The following is a 10465-nucleotide window of genomic DNA, read 5'->3' on the forward strand; positions in this document are numbered from 1 at the left end:
ACAGGAGTTTCAGGCGTTGCTGAAAAATGACACTTGGCAGCTTGTTCCTCCAGTATCTGGGATCAACCTCATTGATTCTAAATGGGTGTTTAAAGTCAAGAGACATGCTGATGGCTCCATTGAACGCTACAAAGAGAGGTTAGTTGCGTAGGGTTTCAAACAGATGTATGGTCTTGATTATGAAGACACATTCAGTCTAGTTATCAAGCCCACTACTATTTGTTTGCTGCTGTCCCTTGCTGTTACTCGAGGATGGTTCCTTCGTCAACTTGATGTGCAGAATGCTTTCTTGCATGGAGTTCTGGAGGAGGTGGTTTATATGCGACAGCCGCCAGGGTTTGTGGATCCTGCACGTCCTCACCATCTATGTCGTCTTGTTAAGGCGCTCTATGGGCTCAAACTGGCTCCTCGTGCATGGCCTGCACGTCTTGGCTCTGTTCTGCGGGCGCTACGGTTTATTCCCTCCACTGCTCACACATCGCTGTTTCTTCTTCTGCAACCTGAGGTTACGATGTATTTGCTGGTCTATGTTGACGATATCATACTCATCAGTTCCTTAGATGCTGCAGATCGTCTTGTGGCTGCTTTGAGTGGTGATTTTGCTGTCAAGGATCTAGGTGATCTGCACTTCTTCCTTGGACTGGAGGTTTCACGGTCTTCTGCTGGGTTAACTCTTACTCAGAAGAAGTATTCTCTAGACCTGTTGCTCGTGCTGGTATGCTGAAGTGTAAACCTTCCAGTACTCCGACGTCTGCCACTGATCGGTTGTCTACTCTTTATGGAGACCCTCTTTCACCTGATGATGCTACTGAGTACCGCAGTCTTGTTGGAGGTCTGTAGTATCTTACTATCACCGGACCATATGTCTCTTATGCAGTCAATCGTGTCTATCAATTTCTCCATGCACCCAGGATATCTCATTGGTCAGTTGTGAAGCGTATCCTGCGTTATGTCTATCTCACCGCTTCTTATGGTTTGCTCCTCCAACCTGCGCCATCTTATGAGATCTCAGCCTTTTCGGATGCAGACTGGGCTGGTAGTCCTGATGACCGGCAATCCACCGGGGGGGGTATGCAGTGTTTCTTGGTTCTAACTTGGTTGCTTGGAATGCTCGCAAGCAGGCTACGGTGTCTCGCAGCAGTACGGAACCTGAGTACAAAGCAGTGGCTGATGCGACGGCTGAGATCATTTGGGTTCAGTCCTTATTGCGCGAGTTGAGAGTCTCTTCAGCTCATCCTCCGGTACTTTGGTGTGATAACATTGGTGCTACATATTTATCATCTAATCCTGTGTTTCATGCTCGGACGAAACATATTGAGGTTGACTATCACTTCGTTCGAGAACGTGTTGCATCGAAGCTACTTAGCATCAAGTTCATCTCATCAAAGGATCAACTTGCTAACATCTTCACGAAGCCTCTTCCACAACCACAGTTTGTAGTCTGTAGGTGCAATCTTAACTTAGTTTGTACTTCAGGCCACAGTTAAGATTGAGGGAGGGTGTTAGACTATATATGTACGTAGACTCATGTATATGTAGACTTGTATATACACCTTGTGTATTGTACCCTTTGGTACTTATATATAATGAGATAGCCACACCCCCTTGAGGTGTCAAGCAGTCCCCCAAATTATTTGTCTTACACACTCTAGTAGTGTATTGATCAAGGAAGGCACGTACATAGCCCTGTGTCGCGATCCATCCATATATACCTACCTAGCTAGGGTTGCACACCTACGGACCTTCCATAGCTAGTTCCTTCCGATCAAGGCGACGAGAAGTACGTCCCCTAGCTAGCTCTGATCAAGGGAAGGCGATTCAATATGGCCGGCCATGACGAGCTCTTTCCCGTCGGCTCCACCTTCAGTCCCTAGGATCACGAGCTCATCAACCAGTTCCTCCATCAGAAGATCACCGGAGCAGACCGCGACCGCTTCAGCAGCTTCATCCATGAAGACGACGTCTACTCCGCGCCACCCGGGGACCTCATCGAGAGCCGTGCCCACGTGCCTGGCTCCGACAAGGACGATGGAAAAGGAGGCGTGTGGTGCTTCTTCTCACCGGTCCGTCATCACCAGACCAAAGGTGGCCGCAGCGGAAGGCGACAGCGCATCGTCAACGACGATGAGGGTCACAACTGGCACTCGGAGAAGAGCAAGCCCGTGCTAGGCACTCAAGGTAAACGGGTCGGCCTCATCGACCATCTTTCCTTTCGGATCAAGAGGCCTGGAGCAGCCAGAACCAGGCTTGGGTGGTTGATGTCTACTACACAACCTTCTTCTTGTAGACGTTGTTGGGCCTGCAAGTGCACAGGTTTGTAGGACAGTAGCAAATTTCCCTCTAGTGGATGACCTAAGGTTTATCAATCCGTGGGAGGCGTAGGATGAAGATGGTCTCTCTCAAACCACCCTGCAACCAAATAGCAAAGAGTCTCTTGTGTCCCCAACACACGCAAACAATGGTAAATTGTATAGGTGCATTGGTTCGGCGAAGAGATGAAGATACAAGTGCAATATGGATAGTAGATAAAGGTATTTGTAATCTGAAATTATAAAAACAGCAAGGTAACTAATGATAAACGTGAGCGTAAACGGTATTGTAATGATAGGAAATAAGGCAAAGGGTTCATACTTTCACTAGTGCAAGTTCTCTCAACAATAATAACATAGATAGATCATATAACAATCCCTCAACATGCAACAAAGGGTCACTCCAAAGCCACTAATAGCAGAGAACAAACGAAGAGATTATGGTAGACTTATCTTTTCTGTTCTATCTATTCAAGAGTTCGTGGTAAAATAACATGAAGCTATTCTTTCCGTTCAATCCATCATAGAGTTCATACTAGAATAACACCTTAAGACACAAATCAACCAAAACCCTAATGTCACCTAGATACTCCATTGTCACCTCAAGTATCCGTGGGCATGATTATACGATATGCGTCACACAATCTCAAATTCATCCAACCAACACAATGTACTTCAAAGAGTGCCCCAAAGTTTCTACCGGAGAATCAAGAAAACATGTGCCAACCCCTATGCATAGGTTCATGGGCGGAACCCGCAAGTTGGTCACCGAAACATACATCATGTGGCACGTGATATCCCATTGTCACCACAGATAAACACGGCAAGACATACATCAAGTGTTCTCAAATAAAGACTCAATCCGATAAGATAACTTCAAGAAGGAAACTCAATTCATCACAAGAGAGTAGAGGGGGAGAAACATCATAAGATCCAACTACAATAGCAAAGCTTGCGATACATCAAGATCGTGCCATAGAGGGAACACGAGAGAGAGAGAGAGATCAAACACATAGCTACTGGTACATACCCTCAGCCCCGAGGGTGAACTACTCCCTCCTCGTCATGGAGAGCGTCGGGATGATGAAGATGGCCACCGGTGATGGGTTCCCCCTCCGGCAGGGTGCCAGAACGGGCCCCCGAGAGGTTTTTGGTGGCTATAGTGGCTTGCGGCGGCGGAACTCCCAATCTATCTTGATATTCGATTGTTTTAGGGTATGTAGGCTTATAGAGGTGAAAGAAGTCGGTCGGGGGGTGCTCGAGGGGCCCATGAGACAGGGGGCGCGCCCAGTATGGGGGGGGGCAGGCCCCCTATCTCCTGGCCTCCTCGAGGATCTTCTAACGTGAACTCCAAGTCTTCAGGATGATAATCTTCCAAAAAATCACGCTGCCGAAGGTTTCATTCCGTTTGGACTCTGTTTGATATTCCTTTTCTTCCAAATACTGAAACAGGCAATACAACAGCAATATGGGCTGGGCCTCAGGTTAATAGGTTAGTCCCAAAAGTAATATAAAAGTGTATTATAAAGCCCGTAATCATTCAAGACACATGATAATATAGCATGAATGCTTCATAAATTATAGATATGTTGGAGACGTATCAGCATCCCCAAGCTTAATTCCTACTCGTCCTCGAGTAGGTAAATGATAAAAGAAAGAATTTATGAAATGTGAATGCTAGAAGGTGCACAAGTTTGATCAATGATAATTTCAATCACCTTTTCTAGCATGATAATATGTCATAACAGTAGTACATCTCATAAAACTTCTCACGATAAAGTAACAAGCAATTCACATGTCAAAGCATAGACCATAAACATTCTTGAAAACTAGCAAACTTCATTCTTAGTCATCAAACAATTGCAATTCATCTTATTTTCAGGAATAGCAAACTCCACATATTCAACTATCATATAGTCTCTACAATTGCTAACACTCACGCAATACTAATGGTTATGTAGTTTCAATCAGACACTGAGAAAGATAGGGGCTTATAGTGTTACCTCCCGACGTATTCACCTCTGGGTGATGTCAACAATAATAGTTCATGCTAACTTACATCCAATTGGATATATATATATATATATATATATATATATATATATATATATATATATATATATATATATATATCAGGATCACCCCAACACAAAGTGCTTGCCAAAGGATAAAATGAAAAAGGGAAAGGTGAAGATCACATTGACTCTTGCATAAAAGTAAAAGACATAAAGTAAAAGATAGGCCCTTCGCAGAGGGAAGCAGAGGTTGTCATGCGCTTTTAGGGTTGGATACACAAAATCTTAATGCGAAAGAACGTCACTTTATATTGCCCCTTGTATATGGACCTTTATTATGCATTTCATCGCTTTTATTGATTCCATAACAAGATCGTACAAAGCTTATTTTCTCCGCACTAATAAGTCATGCATATTTAGAGAATAATTTTTATTGCTTGCACCGATGACAACTTACTTGAAGGATATTACTCAATCCATAGGTAGGTATGGTGGACTCTCATGGCAAAAACTGGGTTTAAGGATATTTAGAAGCACAAGTAGTATCTCTACTTGGTGCAAGGAATTTTGGCTAGCATGAGGGGGAAAGGCAAGCTCAACATGTTTGAATGATCCATGGCCATATTCTTTAACTGAGATGTCGGAAAACATAAACCATTACATTGTCTTCCTTGTCCAACATCAACTCTTTAGCATGCCATACTTAATGAGTGCTCCCAACTACAAACAATGTCAAGCATAGTATATTTAAATATGAAATCTCTCTTCTTTCAATATTCTTTCATGAATTGTTCAAATGACCAATACAATGCTTGCTAACCTTCAATAATTTTACAACCTCTACTTCTTAGATGTTAAGTCATTACTCCCCATGGGATAAGCAAATGAAACATATATAATTTAAGATTTATGACATTCAACTCATTCAACAATTTACTCATAGGATATAAGTGAAGCACACGAGTAAACGAAAAACTACTCCAAAAAGATGTAAGTGAAGATCGATGAGTAGCTAAATAATTATGTAACTATGTGAAGACTCTCTCATTTAAGAATTTCAGATATTTGTACCTTATTCAAACAGCAAGCAAAACAAAATAAAATGACATTTCAAGGATAGCTCAACTCAAGTGAAGAAGCAAAAGCTTAGGCTCAACCGATCCTAACCGATAGTTGTTGAAGAAGAAAGGTGGGATGCCTACCGGGGCATCCCCAATCTTAGATGCTTGAGACTTCTTGAAATATTATCCTGGGGTGCCTTGGGAACCTCCAAGCTCGAACTTTTGTGTCTCCTTAATTCCTCTCATATCATGGTTTCTCTTTTTATCAAAAGCTTCATCCACAACAAACTCAGCAAGAACTCGTGAGATAGGTTAGTATAAACCAATGCAAAACCTTATCATTCTCTACTATACCAAATTACTAAAATTATTATTCAACATTGCATACTAAATCCTCTTCATATTTAATACTCCTATCCTCAAATAGAATCATAAAACAAGCAAACATATGCAAACAATGCCACCATAACAGCAATCTGTCAAAATAGTACAGTCTGTAAAGAATGCAAGAGTATCAATACTTACCTGACTCCAAAAGTTATGAGAGAAAATTCCCACTGTAATAAATTTATCATAGCTTAATATTCAAAAAGATTCAACATTATACCATTCTCTGAATTTTCTAGGGAATTTTTGCAACAGCGGTAAACTTTCTGTTTTCAAACAGCAACATGTATACTAGCAAAATAAGCATGGCAAAGGCTATCCTTGACATTTTTATTGAAACCAAAGATACAAAACATTATTCTAAATAACAGAAAGCAAATACTAACAAAATAAAATGACGCTCCGAGCAAAACACATATCATGTGGTGAATAAAAATATAGCTCCAAGTAAAGTTACCGATGAACGAAGACTAAAGAGGGGATGCCTTTCGGGGCATCCCCAAGCTTAGGCTCTTGGTTGTCCTTGAATATTACCTTGGGGTGCCTTGGGCATCCCCAATCTTAGGCTCTTGCCACTCCTTATTCCATAGTCCATTGAATCTTTTACCCTAAACTTGAAAACTTCAACCACACAAAACTTAAAACAAAACTCGTAAGCTCCGTTAGTATAAGAAAATAAAACCACCACTTAGGTACTGTAATGAACTCATTATTAATTCAGATTGGTGTAATATCTACTTTATTCTAACTTCTCTATTGTTCATACCCTCCGATACTACTCATAGATTCATCAAAATAAGCAAACAACACAATGAAAACAGAATCTGCCAAAAACAGAACAGTCTGTAGTAGTATGTATCAAACGTATAATTCTGGAACTCAAAAAATTCTGAAATAAATTTCTGGACCTGAGGAATTTGTCTATTAATCATCTTAAAAAATAATTAACCTAAAAGCACTCTCCAGTAAAAATGGCAGCTAATCTCGTGAGCGTAAAAGTTTCTGTTTTTTACAGCAAGATCATATAAACTTCACCCAAGTCTTCCCAAAGGTTCTACTTGGCACTTTATTGAAAAAAAAGCTATAAAACATGATTACTACAGTAGCATAATCATGTGGACACACAAAAACAGTAAGGATAAATATTGGGTTGTCTCCCAACAAGCGCTTTTCTTTAATGCCTTTCTAGCTAGGCATGATGATGGCAATGATGCTCACATAAAAGATAAGAATTGAAACATAACGGGAGCATCATGAAGCGTATGACTAGCACATTTAAGCCTAAACCACTTCCTATGCCTAGGTATTTTGTGATCAAAAAACTTATGGGAACAATAATCAACTAGCATAGGAAGGTAAAACACATTATTGCAATTTAACACATAGGGAGGAAACTTGATATTATTGCAATTCCTACAAGCATATGTTCCTCCCTCATAATAATTTTCAGTAGCATCATGAATTAATTAAATAATATAACCAGCACCTAAAGCATTCTTTTCATGATCTAAAAGCATAGAAAATTTACTACTCTCCACATAAGCAAAATTCTTCTCATTCGGAATAGTGGGAGTATCATAAGAGACTTGAACACTATAAATTGTTTCCACATTAAAAGAGTAATGTTCAGAAAAGGGGTAATCATAATCATGACAAGATTTGTAAATATAATCATCACTACTTTTATAGCATAAGTTTCATCACAATAATCATCATAAGTAGCAACTTTGTTCTCATAATCAATTGGAACCTCTTCCGAAATAGTGGAATCACTAAATAAAGTTGACACTCTTCCAAATCCACTTTTGTATTCATCACAATAAGATTCAACATCCTCCAAAATAGTGGGATCACTACTTCCTAAAGTTGACACTCTTCCAAACCCACTTTCATCAATATAATCATCATAGGTAAGAGGCACGCTATCATCATAACAACTTTGCATATCAAAACTTGGGGTGCTAAAAATATCATCTTCATTAAACATAGCATCCCCAAGCTTGGGACAAACATTAATTTCAGCAAATAAATTCTCAAATATTTCATCCTCATCAAACATAGCTTCCCCAAGCTTGGGCTCTTTCATATCATTAGCATCATGGATATTCAAGGAATTCATACTAACAACATTGCAATCATGCTCATCATTCACATATCTAGTACCAAACATTCTAATGCATTATTGTTCTAGCACTTGAGCACAATTTTCCTTTCCATGAAACTCAAGAAAGATATTAAAAAGACGAAGCGTATGAGACAAACTCAATTCCATTTTTTTGTAGTTTTCTTTTATAAACTAAAGTAGTGATAAAACAAGAAACAAAAAGATTCGATAGCAAGATCTAAGGATATACCTTCAAGCACTCATCTCCCCGGCAACGGCGCCAGAAAAGAGCTTGATGTCTACTACACAACCTTCTTCTTGTAGACGTTGTTGGGCCTGCAAGTGCACAGGTTTGTAGGACAGTAGAAAATTTCCCTCAAGTGGATGACCTAAGGTTTATCAATCCATGGGAGGCGTAGGATGAAAATGGTCACTCTCAAACAACCCAGCAACCAAATAGCAAAGAGTCTCTCATGTCCCCAACACACCCAATACAATGGTAAATTGTATAGGTGCACTAGTTCGGCGAAGAGATGAAGATACAAGTGCAATATGGAAAGTAGATAAAGCTATTTGTAATCTGAAATTATAAAAACAGCAAGGTAACTAATGATAAACGTGAGCGTAAACGGTATTGCAATGATAGGAAACAAGGCAAAGGGTTCATACTTTCACTAGTGCAAGTTCTCTCAACAACAATAACATAGATAGATCATATAGCAATCCCTCAACATGCAACAAAGAGTCACTCCAAAGCCACTAATAGCGGATAACAAACAAAGAGATTATGGTAGGGTACGAAACCACCTCAAAGTTATCCTTTCTGTTCTATCTATTGAAGAGTTCGTAGTAAAATAACATGAATCTATTCTTTCCGCTCAATCCATCATAGAGTTCATACTAGAATAACACCTCAAGACACAAATCAACCAAAACCCTAATGTCACCTAGATACTCCATTGTCACCTCAAGTATCCGTGGGCATGATTATACGATATACGTCACACAATCTCAAATTCATCCAACCAACAGAAAGTACTTCAAAGAGTGCCCGATAGTTTCTACCGGAGAATCAAGAAAACGTGTGTCAACCCCTATGCATAGGTTCATGGGCGGAACCCACAAGTTGGTCAGCAAAACATACATCAAGTGGCACGTGATATCCCATTGTCACCACAGATAAACACGATAAGACATACATCAAGTGTTCTCAAATAAAGACTCAATCCGATAAGATAACTTCAAGAGGGAAACTCAATTCATCACAAGAGAGTAGAGGGGTAGAAACATCATAAGATCCAACTACAATAGCAAAGCTCGCGATACATCAAGATCGTGCCATAGAGGGAACACGAGAGAGAGAGAGAGAGAGAGAGATCAAACACATAGCTACTGGTACATACCCTCAGCCCCGAGGGTGTACTACTCCCTCCTCGTCATGGAGAGCGCCGGGATGATGAAGATGGCCATCGGTGATGGGTTCCCCCTCCGACAGGGTGCCGGAATGGGCTCCCGAGAGGTTTTTGGTGGCTACAGAGGCTTGCGGCGGTGGAACCCTCGATCTATTTTGATATTCGATGGCTTTAGGGTCCGTAGGCTTATATAGGCGAAAGAAGTCGGTCGGGGGGTGCTCGACGGGCCCACAAGATAGGGGGGCACGCCCAGTAGGGGGCGGGGGGGGCGCCCCCCTATCTCCTGGCCTCCTCGAGGATCTTCTGACGTGAACTCCAAGTCTCCCGGATGATAATCTTCCAAAAAATCACGCTGTCGAAGGTTTCATTTCATTTGGACTCTGTTTGATATTCCTTTTCTTCGAAATACTGAAACAGGCAATAAAACAACAATATGGGTTGGGCCTCCGGTTAATAAGTTAGTCCCAAAAGTAATATAAAAGTGTATAATAAAGCACGTAATCATTCAAAACACATGATAATATAGCATGAATGCTTCATAAATTATAGATACGTTGGAGACGTATCAGTGGTGCATGAAGGAGTACGGCCTCGACCACGACGACGAACAAGACGGTGCGGCCGGACTGGTGCTATGCAAGATCTACGTCTCACCCCACAAGAGGGGGATTACCTAGGCGTTAGAAATCAACGCCCCCGGTTCCAAGAGGAAGAGGAAGGCGGTCGCCGAGGTCCAACATCCGGAGGCTCCACGTCCCAAAACCCCACCATTTCTGCTCCGGTGCTCCCCCCTGGGCTGAACGCGTGCAGGAAAAACACAAGGACGGTCCAGATGCGTCGATGCCGGTTCGTAACGAGGGGTAGGATGGTCATTTCAGGTGGGCGTAGAGCGCGCGTACACCAGTTGTATAGCCCTGTATGAGCCCGCGCCGGCCCGTGTACTATTGTACGCCGGGCATGTACGTATATTATACGCTGGCGGTTGCGTTTCCCCACGGTCGTGCGCGAGGACATGGGTGTGGCTAGTTTCCAAAAAAGGCCCCTTGTATAAGAGGAGGGGAACGGGCACCGGCCGCATCACGCACCCCATTTCCCCCAAATAGCCTCCCTCTCCCTCCTCTCTCCTCTGCCTCATCGTCTCCCCCACCGGCCACCCCACCTGCTCACTCACCACCAC

General features: G+C 41.8%; 1 pseudogene; it reads left to right on the forward strand.

The window, feature by feature from the left end:
- Positions 1 to 1833: 1833 nt before the first annotated feature.
- Positions 1834 to 10465, forward strand: part of LOC119345925 — a 97208-nt pseudogene continuing 88576 nt past the window's right edge.

The sequence above is a fragment of the Triticum dicoccoides genome, unplaced genomic scaffold, assembly GCF_002162155.2.
Source record: "Triticum dicoccoides isolate Atlit2015 ecotype Zavitan unplaced genomic scaffold, WEW_v2.0 scaffold3428, whole genome shotgun sequence".
Classification (NCBI taxonomy): domain Eukaryota; kingdom Viridiplantae; phylum Streptophyta; class Magnoliopsida; order Poales; family Poaceae; genus Triticum; species Triticum dicoccoides.